The sequence below is a fragment of the Ictidomys tridecemlineatus genome, chromosome 3 (assembly GCF_052094955.1).
Source record: "Ictidomys tridecemlineatus isolate mIctTri1 chromosome 3, mIctTri1.hap1, whole genome shotgun sequence".
Classification (NCBI taxonomy): domain Eukaryota; kingdom Metazoa; phylum Chordata; class Mammalia; order Rodentia; family Sciuridae; genus Ictidomys; species Ictidomys tridecemlineatus.
In genome coordinates, this window is record NC_135479.1 from 111,836,297 (window position 1) to 111,857,800 (window position 21,504).

Here is a 21,504-nt window from a genome sequence, read left to right on the forward strand (position 1 = left end):
ATTTTTCCACTTCTCTAAAAATGCTTGGTGTTTAGTTTAGAAGAAAAAGAAAAATCTGCTTTTTTTTTTTTTGAAGTGTTAAATGCTATTGGACTCTTGATGCTCCCAGGTCCTCTTGGTGGGCAAAATTAGTGAATTTACACACACAGACACACACACGCACCTTTATTTATATATTTATAAATATAAATATACATATATATTTTAAAAAGTTATGCTATCAGTGTTGTATTTCCAAATCCAATCAATACACAAGTTTTATTGTAATTTTCTATTTCCATATTTGCAACTCCTTTCTCCAATAAAATGACAACACATTTCATCAACTGACCTTTGATAAACAATCTCCCATTGCCACTGCTGCCTCCCTTCCCCAACTATCTCAGATTTCAATAGCTTACCCCAACTTACACTGTCACCACCACCATTACCCAACAGTGGATGCCCTCTTCACTCCACAAGGACATCACCAACCTGTAGCACATTACACTTAACCTCCCTTTATCCTGACCACCCTAATACCTTATTCCAGTGGCTACCTGCTCAGTCCTCCCAACAGATGACAATTAATACCACTTTATTTGGCCTAAAAATGACTTTGGGACTAAATTTTCAGAAAAGAGAAAGGAAAGAAATGAAAAAAGGATTAGTACCCGTCAAAGTGTGAGTGGAAAATGGATAGACTGATGGATGGATGGATGGAAGGAAGGAGGGTAGGACACAATGAGGAAGAGAGGAAGGAAAGAGGAAGGGAAGGAGGAATGCTTTTTATCTTTGAAAGTTTAAAGGTTATAATCTCTTTCTAGTAAGTTTATGACATGCCTCATTGACTTATCAAAATCTAATGTGAATGGATATTTTTCATGATTTTTGAATATATCTTCCTTTATTCCTCTTTTATGTTGCATGAAATTATTATTGTGTGTTAATCTCAGAAAACAATTTATATTCTTACGCAATTTTCACTCACTAGAGTTAATATTGTTTATTCTTTCTTGGCAATATATCCTTAGATCATTTCCTTTCTGTTTGAAATCAATGTTTAATAATTCTTTTTTTTTAGAGAGAGAGTGAGAGAGGAGAGAGGGAGAGGGGGAGAGAGAGAGAGAGAGAGAGAGAGAGAGAGAGAGAGAGAGAGAATTTTTTTTTAAAGAGAGAGTGAGAGAGGAGAGAGAGAGAGTGAGAGAGAGAATTTTTAATATTTATTTTTTAGTTCTCGGCAGACACAACATCTTTGTTTGTATGTGGTGCTGAGGATCGAACCCAGGCCGCACGCATGCCAGGCGAGCGCGCTACCGCTTGAGCCACATCCCCAGCCCCTGTTTAATAATTCTTGAAGTAAATCTATTGAGTCAGTCAATCTTTCATTTATTATTTCTCAAAAAAAAAAAAAGAAAAAGATTTTTAGTAGGTCTAGATTTCTGTTTGGGATGACTACTTTCTCTATTTTGGAAAAATATATGTATTTACATTCTGTGAATAGTTTTAGAAAATATTATCAGTATGCAAAGTGCCTTTGTGAAAATATTTTTTCTCTAATTATTTATAAAATTCTTTTACCATTTTTCTACACTTTAATGTAAATTTATTATTCATCATGATTGAGGTATATTGTTCGCCTTAAACATGTAAAATAAAGTGCCGCATCAATAGAATATTCTTATCCTTCACTTCCTATTTCCTTTCTCCATTCTTTATAGAGAATTAATTCAAAATATTTCAGAGACTCTCAGTGTTTCCTCAAAGTACTTTAGGACTTGCACATATATTTCTCGTCATTTTATAGAATTTGTTAACTATTTTCTGTTGATTCTACTATTTTGCATTCAGGACATTTTTCTTATGTCTCTTGAATACTTTTCATGTGCTTATCTTTGTTTATAAACATTTGTTTGTAGAAATTTTAGATAAGTAATGCTTTTTTTCTGCTAAGTCCTTTGTAATTCTCCTAAATTACTGACACTTGCAAACATATGCAATCCTGTTTCAAGAGAGAGAGAGAGAGAGAGAGAGAGAGAGAGAGAGAGAGAATGAGTTGCTTAGGACCACTCAGATTTGTTGAAGCTACTCTGTAGGCTATGTAAGAATGTGCTTATTTGTATTTACTCCTGCTCCTAGGTTACAGCCATTGTACTACATAAAAAGACATAAGATGTTTACCATTGTATTGATTCCTGGGCCATTATGAATTTATGAATTGTGCAATTTCCCTCTAATCTTTTAAGGCTTTTGGGTTTGGGAAACCAAAAGAAAGTGTTTCTCATAGGCAGATTTCCAAAAAGTAGAGAAATGGAGAGCCAAGTGAAAATTTACCAAAAGGTTTAAAATCAACAGACCTTTAAGAAATATCAAAGCTTTGCAATTGCTGAGTGTGGTGGTGCTCACCTGTAATTCTAGCAGTATAGGAGGTGGAAGGATTGCAACTTCAAAGCCAGCTTCACTTACTTAGTGAGGCCCTAAGCAACTTATCAAGGCCCAGTTTCATATGAAAAAATAAAAAGGGCTGGGAGATATAACTTAGTGCTTAAACTCCACTGGGTTCTATGCCTGGTACAAAAAAAATAATAATAGTAATAATAATAATTTTTTTAAAACATTGCAATTATGTAACTAGGAAGGACAAATTCTAGAGATTATTTAATTAGACACCTATTATATTTTAAAAATGAAATATCTGTATGAAATCATTAATATTTCTGTACAATACAGTACAAAAATTGATAAAGGCAAAAAACTTTGATAAAAAAATAAAGACACTGAAACAGTCAACAAAAGAGGAATATGAATCTGTTCACAGTAAACAGGTACCAGGGTTTATGTCTCAGTATACAGAGAAATAATCTAGAGAAATTCTTTCTCTCCTTATTAAACTATAAGAACTTCATTTTTATGTTGGTTAAAACCATACTTTCTTATGCCATCACTCATTTAATTTGGAGTGTGTTTTATAGGAAAAGCTTTGTCTATTAGGAGTTTAAATTTCTGTTTAAAAACAAATTCAGTAAGGGCCGAGGTTGTGGCTCAGAGGTAGAGCTATTGCCTATCATGTGTGAGGTAGTGGGTTTGATCCTCACCACCACATAAAGTAAAATAAAGACATTGTGTCCACCTATAACTAAAAAATAAATATTTAAAAAAAAGATTTCAGTAAGATAGGTGTTTGGAATTGATTTTTTAAAACCCTATGTAATAAAATTAATCTATTTTGGTTGATTATATGGGTGTAAATTTGATATCAATACCTTGTTAAAAAATGTGTGAATGAAAAGTGTAAAAAATAAGTACAATATATAGGTGAACACTTAAATAGAAAATCTGTGATGTGAGTAGTAATCAAAGAATATCCTTTAAGCATATATTTATGTGTACCCATTGGACAAGTATTCACTGTTGTTCATTTATCATAAAATGTATTATAAATTATTTATAACTAATATAACTAACTTTTCCTGTCAATAGTCACTTTATATATTTATTTGTATGACTTGCATTAACAAATTGTTTTGATTTGGATGAGTCAATTTTGCTGTAGTATTGAGAGTCAACAATAAAATAAATGAATTTATGTCATTATTTGTTTGTAGTTGAAACACCAAACAGGTTTTAAAGAATATAAAGGAAGCCAAATAATGTCAAATTTATAACTTAATTTTCATTAACAGAGAGCTAATTACAGCAATAAAATTCTCCCTTATTGCTTTCAAACTCAACATTTTTGCTGAAGATTAAGGTTAAACCTTACAAATACTGGAAGACAGGGAAACATGCTAGTCTTTGTTTTTCTTATATTGATTTATGTTAAGACATTTTGAATGACATTTCAGTTAGCATGCTAAATGAAGTATGGCATGAAAGTGTTCAAAACATTGTTTTGGATGATAATGACAATACAAAGCTTAATGTGACACAGTCCCTGACCTCGACAGTTTACATTGTTATGGAGTAAAAAACTAAATAAAAAAAGTAAAATAAAAAAAAAGTAGTATTGTAACATTTTAAAAAAGGTCCAGGTTATTACAATGAAAAGTGCCTCAATCAGAATCTGCAAATCATTTATGTGAATAGAGGAAAGCTTAATAAATCATAAAAAATAATTATGTTTTTAAATGTTTCAGATGTACCTATTTCTTAGGAACTAAAAAGATAATTTTTATAGACTTTCAACTTCACATGATGAATACTTGTTACCTTCTTTGTTTTCATTACAGTTCTTTAGCTAAAAAAGATTACCTTATTGTATTTATTTGCTTTATTAAATGATATGTGAAAACATAAAAAGTTGTACATATTAATGGGGTGTTATATAATATTCAATACACATATAAAAGGCATAACATTTAAATCAGGCTGATGATATTTATCTTGTAAAACAATCATTTTTTTCTATGTGGCAAAATCTTTAAAAATCCTTTTTCCTAGCTTTTTGAAATGTACAGTACATCATTGATATCTGCAGTCACCCTACAGCATAATAGCACACCACAGCATCTTGCTTCATTCTAACTGTAACTTAGTACCCATTGATTCACTTTTTCCTTTCCCTCCACCACCTTCAATCCCCATTCCAGCTTCCAGTAATCACCATTCTACTCTCAACTTCTATCACATCAACTCTTTTAGTTTCCATTTATGAGTAAGATCATGTGGCTTATTCTATATTTGACTTATTTTGTGGTGAGCCGTTCCTGCAGACTGTGGTCGCCATTACATGATGGCGCTGGCTCCGCTGTGGTCTGTGAAGGACAACTCCATATCAGAGAGAGTTGGCGTGTTGTCAGCTCCTTATCAGAGAAAGTTGGCGTGTCGTTTTCTAGCACCCTGTGAGAAGGGTCCACGTGGCAGCTTCGCATTGGGGTTCGCGGTGCTTCATTAAGGCTGGGAGGGGCATCCGAGGATTATTAGAAGAATTATTAGAAGAATATCAAGGGCCTGAATAAACTGCTGAAAGAAGATTCCTGAGTCGCGTCTTCCTTGCGGGCAAGGGGGTCGCGACATTATTTCACTTAATATAATGATATGCCTTTCCATTCTTGCCTTTACAAATGACAGGCTTTCATCTTTTTTGTGGCTGAAGAGTATTCAACTGTGTAAATGGCCCACTTTTCTTTATCCATTAGGCAATGGCCAAAAGGTATATGAAAAAAGTATTCAACAATCTTTGTCATGAGATTTGCAAATTAAATCCAAAATAAAATATTACCTCATCCCAGTAAAAACCTGCATTATCAAAAGACTAAAGTGTTAGTAAGAATGCAAAGAAAGAAGAGTTTTAAACACTGTGAGTGGGAATGTACTATGGAAAAATAATATGGAGTTCCCTCAATAATTAAAAATAGAATCACCATATAATCCATTAGTCACACTACTGAATACATAACCAATAGAAATGAAATCAAAGAGAAATGTATAATCCCATGTTCCCTGCAACCATATTTACAACAGCCAATAAATGAAAACAACCTAAATGTCCATCAACTGATAAATGGAGGAAGAGTATGTGGTACATATATACATTGAAATACTGTTCAGCCATATAAAAGAATGGTGTCTTGTCATTTGTGGCAACTTGAATTGAACTGGGTATTATTACATTAAATGAAATAAGCATAATACAAAAAAAAATACCACATGATCTCACTCATATATGAGTCTAAAAGAGATGATCTTGTAGAAGTTGACAGTATAATGTTGCTTACATGAAGTTAGAGAGATTAGTGGAGAGAGAATGGGAAAGAGAGATTAACCCATAGGTACAAACATAGGAACAAGTCCTGATATCCAATTGTAGAGACTGGTGACTATGGATAATAATAATAATATAGTGCACATTTCCAATAGCTGGAAGAAAGAATTTTTTTTTAAGGAGAGAGAGAGAGAGAATTTTTTAATATTTATTTTTTAGTTTTTGGTGGACACAATATCTTTATTTTATTTGTATGTGGTGCTGAGGATGGAACCCAGCACCCCACACATGCCAGGCGAGCAGTGCAACCGCTTGAGACACATTCCCAGCCCCAGAAAGAAATTTTAAAGGTGTCACCATAAAGATATGACAATGTTGAGAGGATATAAACACATTTAACCTAATTTAAACACTATGCAATGTATACTGTATCCCATATATACAATATTTATGATTCAGTTAAAAATAAATTTTAAAAATCACACATTATTTTTGGTAAAATTAATGTAACATTATGTTGGGAATCCTATTTTTTTTTGTATTTTGTGGGTCAGTTATATCAAATAACTGTAATACCAAATATAAAAAGTAAAATTTCAATATAGGCTTGTTGTGAATTTCAAAATGTCATTTAGTGACAAATATGAGGGTTCTTTCATGAAATAGTGTCAAAGTATAAGTAGGGCATTGTATGCTCATAAAAATTATGATTGGGGCCAGTTTAATTTTTTCTGGGGTTACAAATGAATGAGAAATTGGGTGTTAGCATTTTTATGAGGCCAGAAAATGTCAGTTGTTGAATAATAACTATGAATAAATATCCTAAACACAGAATTTTAATCCTCCTCCTGTTCTACTTTGAAGGAAAGGCTTCAGTAATGGACAGGTTTTACTTCTTAGAAGTTCATTGTAAATCTCACTTTAAAAATGCAGTCCATCAGTTATATTTTCGTCCACTTTATATTATTAAGTGGTCTTATGGTTTGCATCTTCAGAACCCCCTCCAAAAACCTAATGTGTTCACAGCCTGGTCCCTAATGGAGCCAGGTTCAGAGGCGGAGTTTTTAGAAAGTGATTGGATCATAAGGTCTCTGATCACATCTGATTAATACATGGACAGCTGAATCAACTACTGGGAGGTGAGACCTAATTGAAAGAAGTGGGTCACTGTGGGCGTACCCTGAAAGGGTTCCTGGCTGTTATAAGCTGAACAACTTTCCTCCACTATGCTTTTCCACCATGCCATTTCTGCTGACCATGGTCTCAACCCTCAGAAATTATAATTCAACACGCCTTTTCTCTTCTAATTTATTCTTATCAGGTATTTTTTTTACTAACACAAGTGGACTATCTTTTTTCCTCTGCTTCATCATGATTCCTTTATGAAATTGATACATTGTGTAAAAAGTGAAATATAACATGTTCTACACAATAGATAGGAAAATTAATGTAATAAGATTACCATATCACATCACTGTATAAGAGGAACACTCTATTATGTTATAAATGAGAAGACGTAATTTATCTAATGGTATGCTAAGAGATGGTGTCAAAGTAATCAGGTGAAGAAAAATAAGGAGTACTATGGTTACAGACTTAAAGACGATATGTTTTCCCCATAAGAGTTGTCTCAGATGCAAAGTTAGCTACTAAAGAACCTTTTTAGAAACGTACTTACATTATTATACATAATTATACATCCAAGAATAAACTGGCTTATAATTACACTTGATCTTCCAAATAAGAAGAAAGCTGGAGAAGGGTTAAAAAATATGAAGGCTTATGGTTAGAAAATATTTAAACAATATGCTGAAGGAAAGAACAATATTTTCTTACCCGGGGAACTTGTATATTTATGTATTCTTAACTCCTCACTTTATAGAAATAGTCTTGACAAATCAATATGGAAAAAAGAGAAGAATATCAATTCTGTGTTCAAATAACACTAAAATGATGCTTTTTTTGTCACATCGTGTGGAAATTTCTTAAAATTTCTGAGCCTCCATTTCCTGTGTTACTATAAGGACAATATTAATCACACTATCTGATATTGGGAGGACTCATTGCATATGTAAACTATCTACAATTATCTGGAAAGGGGGAGAGAAGGCTAAGCAATGGAAACTATTAGAATTTATTTGATTTATATTTTCTTTCATCAAATTTTGTTTGATTTTTAAGCCTTGATTTTCATGCCTTTTTCATTCTAAAATAATTTTTCTTAGTCTGTGATCTCCTTATGAGTTATCTTGTTTCCTTTATTCCTTCAACTGCTAAAATCTCACAAAACTGGTCAGCCTCTTACCATCTTTGAACTGTTTGTTCCATGAAGTCTGATTCCTACTTTTTTATCCTTAGGGATCTGATTGATGGATTCTCAATCCCACACCGTTCTCTTCATCTTGTCAACCTTAAGATTCTTATTACTCAACATTATGCACTAAATATTTTCCTGTTTTTCTGTGCTCTCTCCAAGGATTAATTTGCTCCCATAATTTCAGATAACATGTTTATGCATCATTCCTGAACAGTAGCTCTGACTTACTGAATTTCAAACCCATATGCCAGGCTGGGATGAACATGCAACCTTATGTATTCAGACAATATCATATATTCAATATGTACAAAATTGAAATTTATTAGCTCTTCATTTGACTTCTTTGTACTTAATTCTTTGTAATATTTTGGATTTACTTCAATATAAATACTCAATAATTTCCAGAGCATTTTTATGTCTTCAGGAACATCATCAGTTCTTGCCATTTCTTAGCTTTGGAATGGATTCTCTATGACACTCCAAACCCAGAAAGAAGGAGCCATTCTGCTCAAAAAACTGGAGTTTTCCAAGGAAAACTCTTTAGTTAGATGACACACACCTTTTGCAACAGTCTGAATGTGTCCCTTAAAGTTCATAACTTAATTCCCAATGAAACAGCATTGTGACATAAGATTTTAAATTGGTGACTGGATCAGGAACTCATTCGTATTGTTATCTCAGGAGTGGATTACTTTGACTGGAGTAGGTTTCTGATAAAGGGTGAGTGCTACCCTTCCTCTCTGGCTGTCTCACACATGTTCTGTTGCCCTCTGCCTTTCACCAAGGGTAGCACAGCAAGAGGGCTCTCACAACACTCTGCCACCTTCATTTTGACCTTCTCAAAATACAGAAAGCTAATAAGCTATGATTCTAATAAGCTTCTATTGCTGGAAAGGTACTCAGACTGTGACATTCTGTTATAGTAGCACAAAAATGGACTCAGATATCTTGTGTGTTTGATTTTGTTCTTCTCGCGTGCAAAATTTCAAACATGCATCATATACACTGGTTACCTGGAAATGATCTCCATTTTCCAGTTAGTCCACCCACCTTGTTTTAAAACTTCCATTTGCTTTATTATGATTACCTGTTAGCCTTTCCTTTTATCTGGTTATCACAATATAAATTGGCCTCCAAACACCATTCAGGGATTTGTTCTGCCTTTATAAAATATCTAGGTAGGTTTAATTGCTAATTTTTATGTAGTCAACAGGCATACTGGCATTTTAACTCATTTTTACCTTTCCTTTCAACATCTATGTGACTTTATTTAATTAATTACTGTTATTCCCTCCTATTAGATCACAAAGTCAGATAGTTTTATCCCATTCTTTCTCTTAAAACTTTATGAATGCTGGCACTAATAAATATTTCACAAACATATAATGATATAAAGCTAAAACAAAAGTAGTGGATTAGTAATAAAATTTAGTTGAAATACATACAAATCACTTCTTTGTATGTATTTCAACTAAATACAGGAAAGGCTCACGCGGAGGGAGGAGGAAAACATATGCTTAGGCAGTCAGACAACTTAAATAATAATTGGTGATCAATGGGGTAGCAAGTTACAATCTTTTGAAACAAGTGTGTATATATAAAAAGTGAGCATATATACGTGTATATATACACACACACTGGTTGCACACAAAAATGCACATATATATCTGTTATATATATATATATATAATTATATTAAGATGGTAAGTCAATAAAGCTGTGCAAGGGTTATAATACAAATGCAGAAGCTAATTAATTTTGGATGTTGCAATTCTGAAGAAATCCAATATCACCTTTAAATATCATTGCTTGATGTATGCAAACAGTAGATTTTTTGAAAGATGTGGCTATGAATGCTTATAGTAGCTTCAGTTTTATTTTAAACAAGAAGGATTGATGTATCATACTACAGGGATTTAACTTTAAACTGTGCATTGGAGCCCAGAAAATCTACCTTAGAAGTTTACAAATAAACAGAGCATCTCACCTTTATTCTTTTACAAATTGGGAGACATTTTTATTATTTTTATTTGTTTCACTTTTTCACAATCACATCTTCATAATATTAACATTTTCCCAAGTATAATGAGTTCAAAGCAGCAAATAATATAGTTTTTTTTTTTAATGTTAGGTCCTTCTTATCATTAGCTATCCTTTTCTTTCTTTTGTTTTCAAATACTATAAAGGAAGGTTTGCCTTCATTTTCTTACAAATATCTTATTTTCTATTCTCTTAAAACATGGAGTTCCCTAATTTGAGATTGATAAGAATCCTGAATTAACTTGTTCAGGGGAAAAGTGGATTAGCCTGCGGTCCATGTGTATTATGTTGTGTTTGCTTCTCCTACTCTGGAGTCCTTCTCCATGTAGTCACTTCTGTCAAGCTCATAAGTGGTCTCTTGGGTTGTCATGAGGTCCTCTGATTTTCTCTTAATCTATTAAAGACCTATTTAAATTCTGAACATATGAATTCATGGTGTTAAAAGTTTGACAATGCTCCCTGTTAGATGGCAAATATATCATTGCCTCCATCAGGGACCTATTTGTTCCTACTTATCTGGGGCAGTCATTATATTGTTACATTTTAATACACAGCATCACCTTCTTTCTTACTTCCATTTGTGCGTAGCAAAGAAAAGTAGGTGCAGATAAGTCTAATCAGGTGCATCATTGGACTTTCTCTGCTCCCTGACTTCTTCCCAAATAACAAATTACAAGCCTGGGATTTTGAACAAGTACTATGGCATTTTCTCCTTAGGCAATATCTACTAGAAATATCTCATAATTAGTCAACTTAATGGGAAGGGATAGGGGCTTTGTTTGCCCCACTTGAATCTTAGGCGTTTTTCTATGTTCTCCAGTTGAGCAATGGCCCTCTCCTACTTTCATTATGATTCACAGCTCTTTCTCCCTATTCACTAATTTTCTATGGGTGCTCAGTCCCATCAGGTCAATGGCGGATTAAGGTGGGATATTGCTTTACTCTTGCCTCAGTAGCTGCCTTTTAGGGGGCTTCAGGAGGCTATAGTTATCAAACATCTTAAAAACCTACAAATTATGTTAAAAGATTAAACATCTTGCTATAGCTCCGCTTGCTCTAGAGGGAAGGAATATTATCCTTTCCTTATTATCTTTCTCTCATTTGTGGAAATGACCAGCTATTTCTTCTCACTCTCTCTTTTCCCAGCCAAATAACTACACGATTATTACTAAGGCACACGAGTAATGTTTACAATGACTTCTCCTACAAGTCAAATACAGCCCTTAAATCAGCCAAGGAGTCAAATATAACCCTTAAATCAGTCTCTGCCCACATATACTCTAAATGACACACTCACTGGAGCTAAGGATCCGCTTCCCATATTCTCATAACTGTTCTTTACATTTTGAGCATACATCAATAGGTCTTCAGCTGTCCTCTGGAATTCAGCTGTCCTCTTTGGAATTCTCATTTTGCCAAATCCCTAGTCCGAAGAACTTATGTATTCAGACTAATCTGTTAGCTAGCAAAGACATGCAAAATGTTCTCTTTTTGGAATTTACAATATTCATTTCATCATATATCTTCAAAAGAAATCTTATTTAAACAAATTGGTTATTTACTAGAGAAATTTGCTTAACACTGAATTTCTCAAATTTCTCTCACCCTAGAATCTTTTCTGATTAACATCTCATAAAACTCATCTTCTCTAGAACAAATTCTAAACAATATTCTTTTATAATAGTAATTTTAAAGGCTCAATTTAGGGGAAATAAAAACTTAGAATATATAATAGGATAATCAAGAACTTAAAGGAGAAATCTAAACAGCTTTAAAAAAATTCACACATGTCTAACTCTTTTATCCTTCCCATTTCTTTCTGTTTTTTCTGAATACCTTTATTTTATTTTGTGGTGCTGAGGATCAAATCCAGTGCCTGACACATGCTGGGCAAGTGCTCTACCACTGAGCTTTAATCCCAGTCCTCCCATTTCTCTCTTGAACTTGCCCTGCGACTGACCAGTAGATGTGCAAATGATCAGAAAAATCAACTGACAAATAAATGGGGCTCCCGAGTGGCAGCACTTTTGCTTCCTCGGAGTAGACGAAAGCTATTTGAATAAAATAGAAATTAAAAAGACTTTTTTGTTTGTTTTTCTTTATTTTAGTGCAAAGTATCTAATTTACTTCAGGTTCCTCATTATCCTTATTCAAATCAGACAATGTCATAACTGACCCCAAAATGCTGCATTATTTTGTACATTATTTTTTCATTTTTTAAAACTTACTATTAGGAAACTGACAAACTTACAGAAAAGTTGAATGATAAAAAATAATAATACCAAGAACACCTGTATGCCCTTTACCCAGATTCACTTATTGTTAATATCTGCCCATTTGATTTCTTTCTCTCAATAATAAACAACAAAATAAGGACTTGGTTGTATTTATTTGTTCAAACTATAAGATTGCTAATAAATAAAAATGATACTTTTATTAATCAAATTACACTGATAAAATATAAAATGTTGGAATAGAAATAAAAATGTCTGAGACCAAAGGACAAGTGAGTTATCATTTGTAATATAATAAAGGATTTCTAAACTTGCTAATCTCAAATAGTAAAGTTACTTTTATTGAGTTTCTAAGTAGTTGATCTGTGACCTTCAAATTTTATCCTATTATGTCATCTTAAAAATTCACACTAGGGTCACTCTCTTTGTTGATGTCTGTTAGGTTTGTCTATTTGTGGAAGAATCCATCATAATGAACTCATGTTATCCTTTCATCTCCAACCCACAAGGACTTTCTGCTTTATAAACTCTGCTTTGAAACTAGCACCTCCATTTTCCTTGCAGATTTTATTCATCTGATCAAATTCAGAACCTTATTGATGATAGGAAAGAAAGATGAAACTATTAGCATTTAAAACTTAATTCACATTAATATGTTCATTTTTAAAGTAGTTTCTCTTTTAAATTAACTGCAATTTTGGACAATGGCAGTAACACTTTTTAAGGTGGGGAGAGATTCCTTTCCATTAATTTCCATTTTCACTCGTGTCTTTTCATTTTTTGTTACATATTTTCAGAATCTGGATGGACATGCCATAGCTCATATTCAATTTCAGTTGTGAATTATGAAAGACAAATAAAAAAGTTACTTTGATTTAAGTATTTGTTAAAATATGTATTGTTATATAACATTTAAGAAACTCCAGATGTGGATTTTACAAGTTATTTCTCAAGTCACCAACATAAATTTTGTATTTTAAAATAACTGTTCTTCTCTTCATACATTTCAATTCAATTCAGTCCATCAGATATGCAATAAATTTACTCTGAATATTTTTATACATTTCTCTAGGTGCCAGGGTTTCAGAAATGATTCAATCTGTGGCTGCCTCTAAGGCCCTCTCAGCTTGGAAATTACATGTACATGTTAATAAATAATTATAATCTGTGTTTTCAGTCTAGTACAGATAGGTCCATACAGAATAACTGAACTTGGAAACTCAATACCATTTTTCTCAGAAATAGTTCAAAGCAGCAAATAATATATCAAGAAGTCACAATGATCCTAGGCCTTGAAAAATGTTACATCTAATTTACAGTCTTTTGCTTCATTTCAAATATTCTACAGAATGTATACTTACCATAGCATTGCTTGTTTGGGTAGACATGGTTCACATTCAGAAGAGACATTAGGGTATGTTTCAGAATAACAGTTACAGATAATAAAACAGGATGCAGAAATCTAGAACAAAAAAAAATTATGTATCCAGTCATAGAAAAAATACAATTTTCCCTCTTAACTCTATAAAATAGAAATCCTATTTTTATATTTCACATTTAAAAATGTCATTTCTGTCACTTCAGCACTTAGAACCATTATGCCAGACTCTATATTAAGTTCTGACTCCAATGAAGTTTAATTTTCTGAATCATCAGCATGGTCATCATACTAATCTTATTTCAACTGACTTTCATTGTTTAGTAGATATTTTATTGTGTGATGATGAAATTTTCATATCAAACCATCTTTATAAATGTATATGAACATTTTAGAAATATTTTTATTCTAGTAGCATGCATTCATGCATCACAAAACATCATTAACAGACCACATATCAACCTTGGGCCCATATGATTTTATTTCCTAGTGACATCACTAGGAAAGTGGGTAAGTACCACTCTGTGATGTGGAACAAAGAAGACAATATTCAAGAAGGCAATACTCAAATTGTGAACCTTTTTTTTTCAGGATATCAGACTGTATTCCAATTTTTTTATAAAATAAAGTTGTGTTTTGCTATGAAATTTAGATAAACTTTCCTTTTCCTAGTGGAATGAAGCTGACATAATTTTCTTATTTACATATATAAAAACATCCCAGTGAATCCCACCATCATGTACATCAACAAGAATGGCATCCTAACTAGAATAAGATGTATTTCATGTTTATCCAGTTTTATCAAAATGGATTCTCTCTCACCATGCAGAGCTTAAAAAAAGCAGTACATTTTTAAAACAATATATTACATAAAAAAAATTGGTTACAGAAACAAAGATCAAAATTTTTTAGATGAACAATAAATAAACACATTTTTTCAAAATTCTGTTGTTAGAAAACAATATATATGAGGAAAATTCCCAGAATTATGTTATAACAGTTACATATTGATCCTGAACACATCCTGCTGATTTATTCATCCTTAATATCATTGGATGGGCTCTTCCAGATTTTAGAAAGTTTTCACAGTAATTCATCAACTAAATCTCTATATTTCATTATTTAGTTGAGTATAAAACTTCATTTGGAAAACCAACAACTTGACTTTCAAATATTTCCCTTATTAATCACTACTTCCAAGATGCTCCTTGAATCGTGTTCACATCTATCTCTTCTTACACTTTGTATTTCAATTTGTTTACACATCTACTCCACCTAATTTTATTTGTGTTTTTATTCCTATGAACTGGCACAATACTGGTATATTACAGGTGCCACAGAAAAGAAGTCAATATAAATGATCTAATCTAAAATACTTCAAAGATATATCTATCCTGTGTAATAATATGGAGAGAAATAAATATGTTCCAACATTTGTCCCTCTCAATATTCGAGATTGTATCACCTTGTTTTCCACTTGTGTTCTGGAAAGTGCTCACTTCTTTCAGTGATGTAGGGGACTAAAACAAGAAGCTTTGCATTTAAGAAATGGATTGTGGTGGTTGGGTTTGGAGTAAAAGTACAATACATGAAGATTAAAAGTTAAATATTACAAGAAACAGTCAAGGCCCTTTTAGATTAAAATTTTCTCTACCTCAGTGATCTCACTTTTAAAATACCAGTCACATGTATATATGGATCTTTATTATATCATTCAATCTTAGTTTTATGTTTTTTATTTGTTAAACCAAAGAACTCATTTCCCTTGTTCTAATTTCATGCTTACAATGCTTCTTATTGATTCGAATTTGACTTCTCATGCTTCTTCTTCTTTTTTTTTTTTTGCCTAAAATGAAAAACATATGCTAGACTGACAATGTGGATTCAGGTCCATGATTAGTTAGGGGTTTTATAATAAATTAAACTATCTTCATCCTGTTTTATTAGAAATGAAACTTACACATGATATATGTGTACTAGAAATATGCAGTCCCTGTCTTATACTTTGATAACTTTTTATAAGTATTGCAGTGAAAGAGTAACAGAAACTAAACTTAGGAAAGATCCAGTTATCCCCTCCGTAGGCATGTTTAATACTCTCATATTTTTATCCTTGTTCTTACCCAATATAAATTCCACATTGCCAAAAGATCAGTATGCGGAGAAACAAGGGCTTTGAAATATAGCCCTATTAAGTATAGCCTACTGTTGCCCCTATTCATTCATTTATTCAATCATTTACCTATCCACTAATCAATTGTTTACTGGAATGTGTCTGAGCTACTGGAAAATGTACAAAGAAATATAAGAAGCCATCACCATCTCAACAAGGTTACAATTTAGTAGAATAAGGAAATAAAATATGTTAGATGGCATCTTAAGAGAACAAGACTAGTAAAGTGAGGAAATAGGGGGTGCGATTAATTCTTTGTGTTCAGAATGTGATAATAGCAAATAAACTTTAATAGCAGCATGATTGTTGCTTAGAAAGGAGGTAAGTTAACAAGCTCAGTAACTCTGATATTGTACTTCTGTAATTGCACAACTTTAGGAAATGCACTGTAAAATATATCATGTCTTCCCCAACATAGGTCAAGATAATGTTGCACCTGTAATTACTACTCTCTAGAGGTACTCTAATATTCTTATTTGGCAATTCTAACTATGGAACAATATCTTCTTTTCATTGCCTTTATTTTTTCTTATGGATCAATAGAGTATAATTTTCAAAATGAAATTTATTAAGAAATTCAGGAAGAATAAAATAGAATTAACATAAACACAAATGCATGATTCTGTGGATAGTTCTTATTGGTACATGTAATTTAACAACAATACTTAATTCATTAATCATAATATTAAACCACAAAATTCTAAAGTAGGAATCTTAATTCCAAAGAAAATCTGCTCTTTTGAAATTAAATACTGCATGAGTCTTTCTTTTCTGTAGCCTGTGCAATTCATCAGATGCACCAGTTTTTTTTTTTTTTTCTCTAAACATCCCAAGTTCCTTCCACTTATACTTCCTGGCACTAATCTCTGTGAAGTATCATGTGGATCATTGTGCACACCTCCTAATTAGTCCTAATTGGTTTAATGGAGCCTAGAGGCTCCATTACCTCAAATTCATTTTTCTCACAAGGACTAACTCATTCTAAAAGTATAAAATTGTCAAGTTCCTTAAAAAAAAAAGCCTTCAGTGGTTTCTCCACTGCTCTTCAAGTTAAATATAAACTTATTACCAGGTAGTATAAGGTCCTCTTCCCTCTGGTCTCTGCTAATCTTTCTACCTGTACCTAAGAACAGTATCCATTGGCCAACAGTACTCCAGCCACGTTGACCTCTCCAGGTTCTTTCTGTAGCTAAGCAATTTCATACCTTATAATTTTGACATTCTTTTTTTTTTTCTTTTTGTCTTCTTTAGATGTTCTCCTCTCAGTCTTGCCATTGGCTAGTTTTATTCCTCAAAGATCATTATTAACTTGTATTTACTCTGTTCACAGAACTCGGCACATTATGGAACCATCTTGTTTATATATTTGTTTAATTTTGCCCCTCAGTAGAAAATAAGATGCCAAAGGAAAGGGCATATATTTTATTATCCACCAGGTCCACAGCAATCACTATGGCAACCAGTACATAACAATGGTAAGTATTTTTGATTAAAGTTATATAATGATATAAGAGTAAAGGTATTTCTTGATGATAGATCAGACTAAGATAACTCAAGATTGAGCTGCTTCCTGTCTGGCTTGCTTTCTTAAACAGACTTTCATGTTTCCTTCTTCCACAGAAACTTCTGTTTTATAACTAAGACTTATCTTTCTAGGAAGCTAACCTGAATCAATTTCAAGTAGAAAATGCTGGTTCCCTTTGTAAGATTCTTAGTGTTTCAGAGAGCATTTTTCCATGTTTGCTATCTAGGAGTGAACCCCAGTTTCTCTCCTTTGGGACCAGGCTTTTTGCTTCACTCCTCCTCCAACTGACTTCTGGAGTCTTTCCTCATCCCCTGTCAACTCAGGGAGTTTTTTTATCTTGGAGAATGCACCATTTGGAGCAATGATTGTTTTCCAAGCGATACAGTGAAATCCTTGTGCCGCCACCCCATCACCTCATTTCAGGCATCCTGCATATCAACAATTGCTAGATATTTGACATTTACCCCTATATTCTTCAAGATAAAAAAAAAAGGCTGAAATTCGTCTTTGTGTTCTACCTTCAGAGCAAAGTCATTTGGCCTCTCAAACACTCACAAGATGGTTAACATCTTTTCAAATCTAAGTTTCAATGTCACATAATTCTCAAACATTCTAAACAACATTTCCTCGAATGAATATGAATTTTAAACTGATTTAAAAATAAAACAAATATATTCTCATTATAGATGAAGAAATGCTAATGATTCATCTTTCATACAGTCCTGGATGCTGAGAATGGCTAGCTTTTGAACAACTGCATGCATTGAAAGAGCTGACTTGTTAGAAATGTTGTCAGATAAGTTTGTTGGCAAAGGAGGCTGCAGTAGAAACAAACTCTCAGACATGCTGGCTCCTTTAAGAGGAGTTGCTGAATCATCGGGAATGAAAATCATTTCTCTTTTTTCTCTCTCATAGGCTGCATTTGAATCTCCAACAAAATATATTATTATATATGAAAGAATTTATTTACTGCTTAAGAATTGCTTTAGCAGAATATGCTTTAAGAATTTGATAACTACCAACATTTATGATATTTTGAGTTTGTACCTGCCTGTGATAATTTTATTAGAACTCTTAGACCTAGATCTTATACAAAAGCCTAAGAATAATTTTAAATCAGGTGGTCTTTTATTCTTGTTACAGGATTATAATTATAAAATCTTAACATACTACCCAAAGCTGATTCACTCCCTACTGCATGAATCGGCTTAAAACCTTCCTAAATTTTTGTTTTTGTAATTTTATGAGGCTTTTCAGTAAGGAAGTGAATATTTGAAAAATCAATGTTTTTGTCTTAGTAGAATAAAGAAACTCATCTTCAAAAGTCTTTGTTATTTGGACTCATACAAACTGAATTGATGTTTTAAACATATACTCTATCATTTATTTTCTCAGTGTAATTGTGTAAATCCATATTTTAAACTGTGTTATGTACATATATTTATATAGATGACCTTCAATGATCAGATCTGTCCCTAAAAAACAATCCTAAATTTAAATTATCATAAGTCTAGTATACTTTACCCAATATACCACACATCGTAGCTTAGCACAGTAGACTGTATAGTATGCATAGTTTGGCTTATGGTCACCTTCCTGAGTGAGAGCTACAGCTTCCTGCTGCTACTCAGCAAAAGACAGAGTATCTATTACATACCCATACCCAGGAAAAGACCAAATTCAAAATTTGAAGTATGATTTTCTTACTACCATAGAGTGGAAAAATGATTAAGTCAAATCATCATAAGAAGAATATCTGCATTTGAATATAAATATGTGTATTTAATAGGGAAGATAAAAATGTCATGCAAATGAGTCTTTCAAAAGGAAAGTCTTTCAGTTATGACATGAATCCCTATTTTCTAAAGTTAAAAAAAATATTTTTAATCTAGCTCTGCCACAACAGATGTAGGTATTAATGAAGATCCCCCAACCCTCATTCCAGCCAACACATCTAGACATTTGCTAAAGAAAAAGCATATATTAGCACAAGGGGGAAGGGTTTAGATTTTTCCCTTTCTATGTATTTCATTCTCTTATGTCTTTCACATCTTGACTCAGTGTATATAATTAATAGTTCTAACACTCAAACATGCCAGAGGCAATAAGCAATAAACATATTTTAAAGTGAAAAAAGTTATGATTAATGTTGACTTTATAGAAATTGCTCATTCATGGAAAAAAATTTCTCTTAATCTTTAAATAATGACAGGTACTTGATACATCTTTTCCCTGCTGAGAGAAAGTATATTGCTATGTATTGACAAATATAGAAAATAAACAGTGAGGCACAGATCCTTTTTCTTCTTTAGAAATGAAAAATCATTTGCAACAATTTAATCATTAAGTTAACTAAACAAGTAGCTTTTATTGATCATTTACTAAATAGCCAACAGTAAACTTAGATGCATTTAGACAATATGAAAATTTAATTACACACAAAAAAAACTGAGGTAAAAACCATCACTAATAAATTTTCTAATAGAAATTTAAGAAATTGAATTTTGCTGCTATTTAGTAACTTTAACATCTTTTAGTCTACTCAATTACACATTTCCAGTTAGGCAGCATGATGAGCATGACTGAATATTTGCCAAATAATTTTTTAAAATTTTACAAAATTTTATTCTATATACTTACACTTGGCAATGTATTTCCTGTGTTCATACTCGTCAACAAGGATTTTAGCAACTATATGCTAGAATCTTTTCTATGCTAGACCAACCTAGATACTCATGGTTCAGTAGCTAAAATCAGATAAAGCATTTATCATCTTCCATGGCTTCTCTCCTCCAAACAATTACTCTTTCTCCAAATCAGACTTAAAATCTTCCTTTTTTATTAGATTAACTCAAATATAACTCATAATTTATTTTAATTAAAGTATCATCTTCTTCTATCCTTCTTAAATTGTGAATTATTGTAAACAAGAAATAAAAACCTAGTCATATTAAAAAAAAAAAACAACTGGCAAACGTTTGTACACCATATCTCCTTGTCTCCTCCAATCTTGCAAACTCTGTTTCTATGCCTTGACAACTCAGCAAGATATTCTCTACCAATTATGGCTGCACATATACTCTAAATTCAGATTCTTCTTCTCCAAAGAGGATGACCAGTCAACACTCAAATTTCTTTCCACCAGGAAGATTTTCTCTTGCACAGTGTTTCAAACCAACACCTTCATGAACCATGCTCTGAATTCTTTCCTCTACATTAGCTGGCTATCAGGGAACCTCCATGTGGTACAAACATGAGACAAAGAAATTGACTGTTTACTTGCAGGTGCAACCCTGGTAATTGACACATATGTTCTGAGCCATCTGTGCGTGCATCTTTCTTATGGTCTTTGGTGCTATTTGGGTGATATGTGGGTATCATGTGGGGGCTCTGATCCAAAAAATTCATGTGGGTTCCATGGCTGGAAGAAGAGGCCAGGTCAGTTAGGACAGTAAACATGCTTTATTCAGTGGTGGTCACAACTGCCAGTCTCCAGCTTCAGCTCCCACTCAATCCCATTTTAATCCTCATTTTGTCCACATTTTTGTCTCCATTAGCCGGTTTCATCCTGAGTCTTTTCCATAAGCCCTTATTATATGCAGGTCAAATAAAGAAGGCACACTACCAACAGGTTACATAAGCACAATGGGGGATAGGGCACATGCTGACAAGTTAATGTTTATGACTTTGAGTGTATACATAGAATCAGAGTGTTTCTGGCCTTGACTAACCTTAACATAGTTGGTTCCCAGCCATGGCTACAAATTAAAAACAGCTGGCTGGAAGCCTTAGCTAAGAAGCTTGCCCTAACAATGGGATCTATTGATTTTATATTGGGTCCTTAAAATATTGCTATACCTGAATGAGCTACAACTTGGTGGATACAGCAGTAACCAGTTCAAGACACGTAGTTTAACCTCATGGTAACTTGGTGTACCACATTTAGGTTCATCATGTTTACCAACATCTAGAAGAAGAAGAAGAAGATTGAAGAATAGTAGTAGTTTTCTGAAAGTTGTATAATTCTCTGATACACATGACATGACTGCATTCCAGGATTCTAATGGACATCAATGCAATTCCTTCATTTGTCCACTATACCATAGGATCTGATGGGATCATTTTGCCCAAAGAAGTAATGTCTTTTGTAGCAT

General features: G+C 32.8%; 1 long non-coding RNA gene across 1 annotated transcript in view; it reads right to left on the bottom strand.

Annotated features, from left to right (window-relative positions):
- The window catches only part of LOC144375862 (uncharacterized), a 92,468-nt gene that overhangs the window by 9,264 nt on the left and 61,700 nt on the right, over positions 1-21,504 (bottom strand). Inside the window, exon 3 of the long non-coding RNA XR_013435714.1 lies at positions 13,636-13,736. This is a non-coding gene — a long non-coding RNA (uncharacterized LOC144375862). The remainder of the gene's footprint in view (positions 1-13,635; positions 13,737-21,504) is intronic.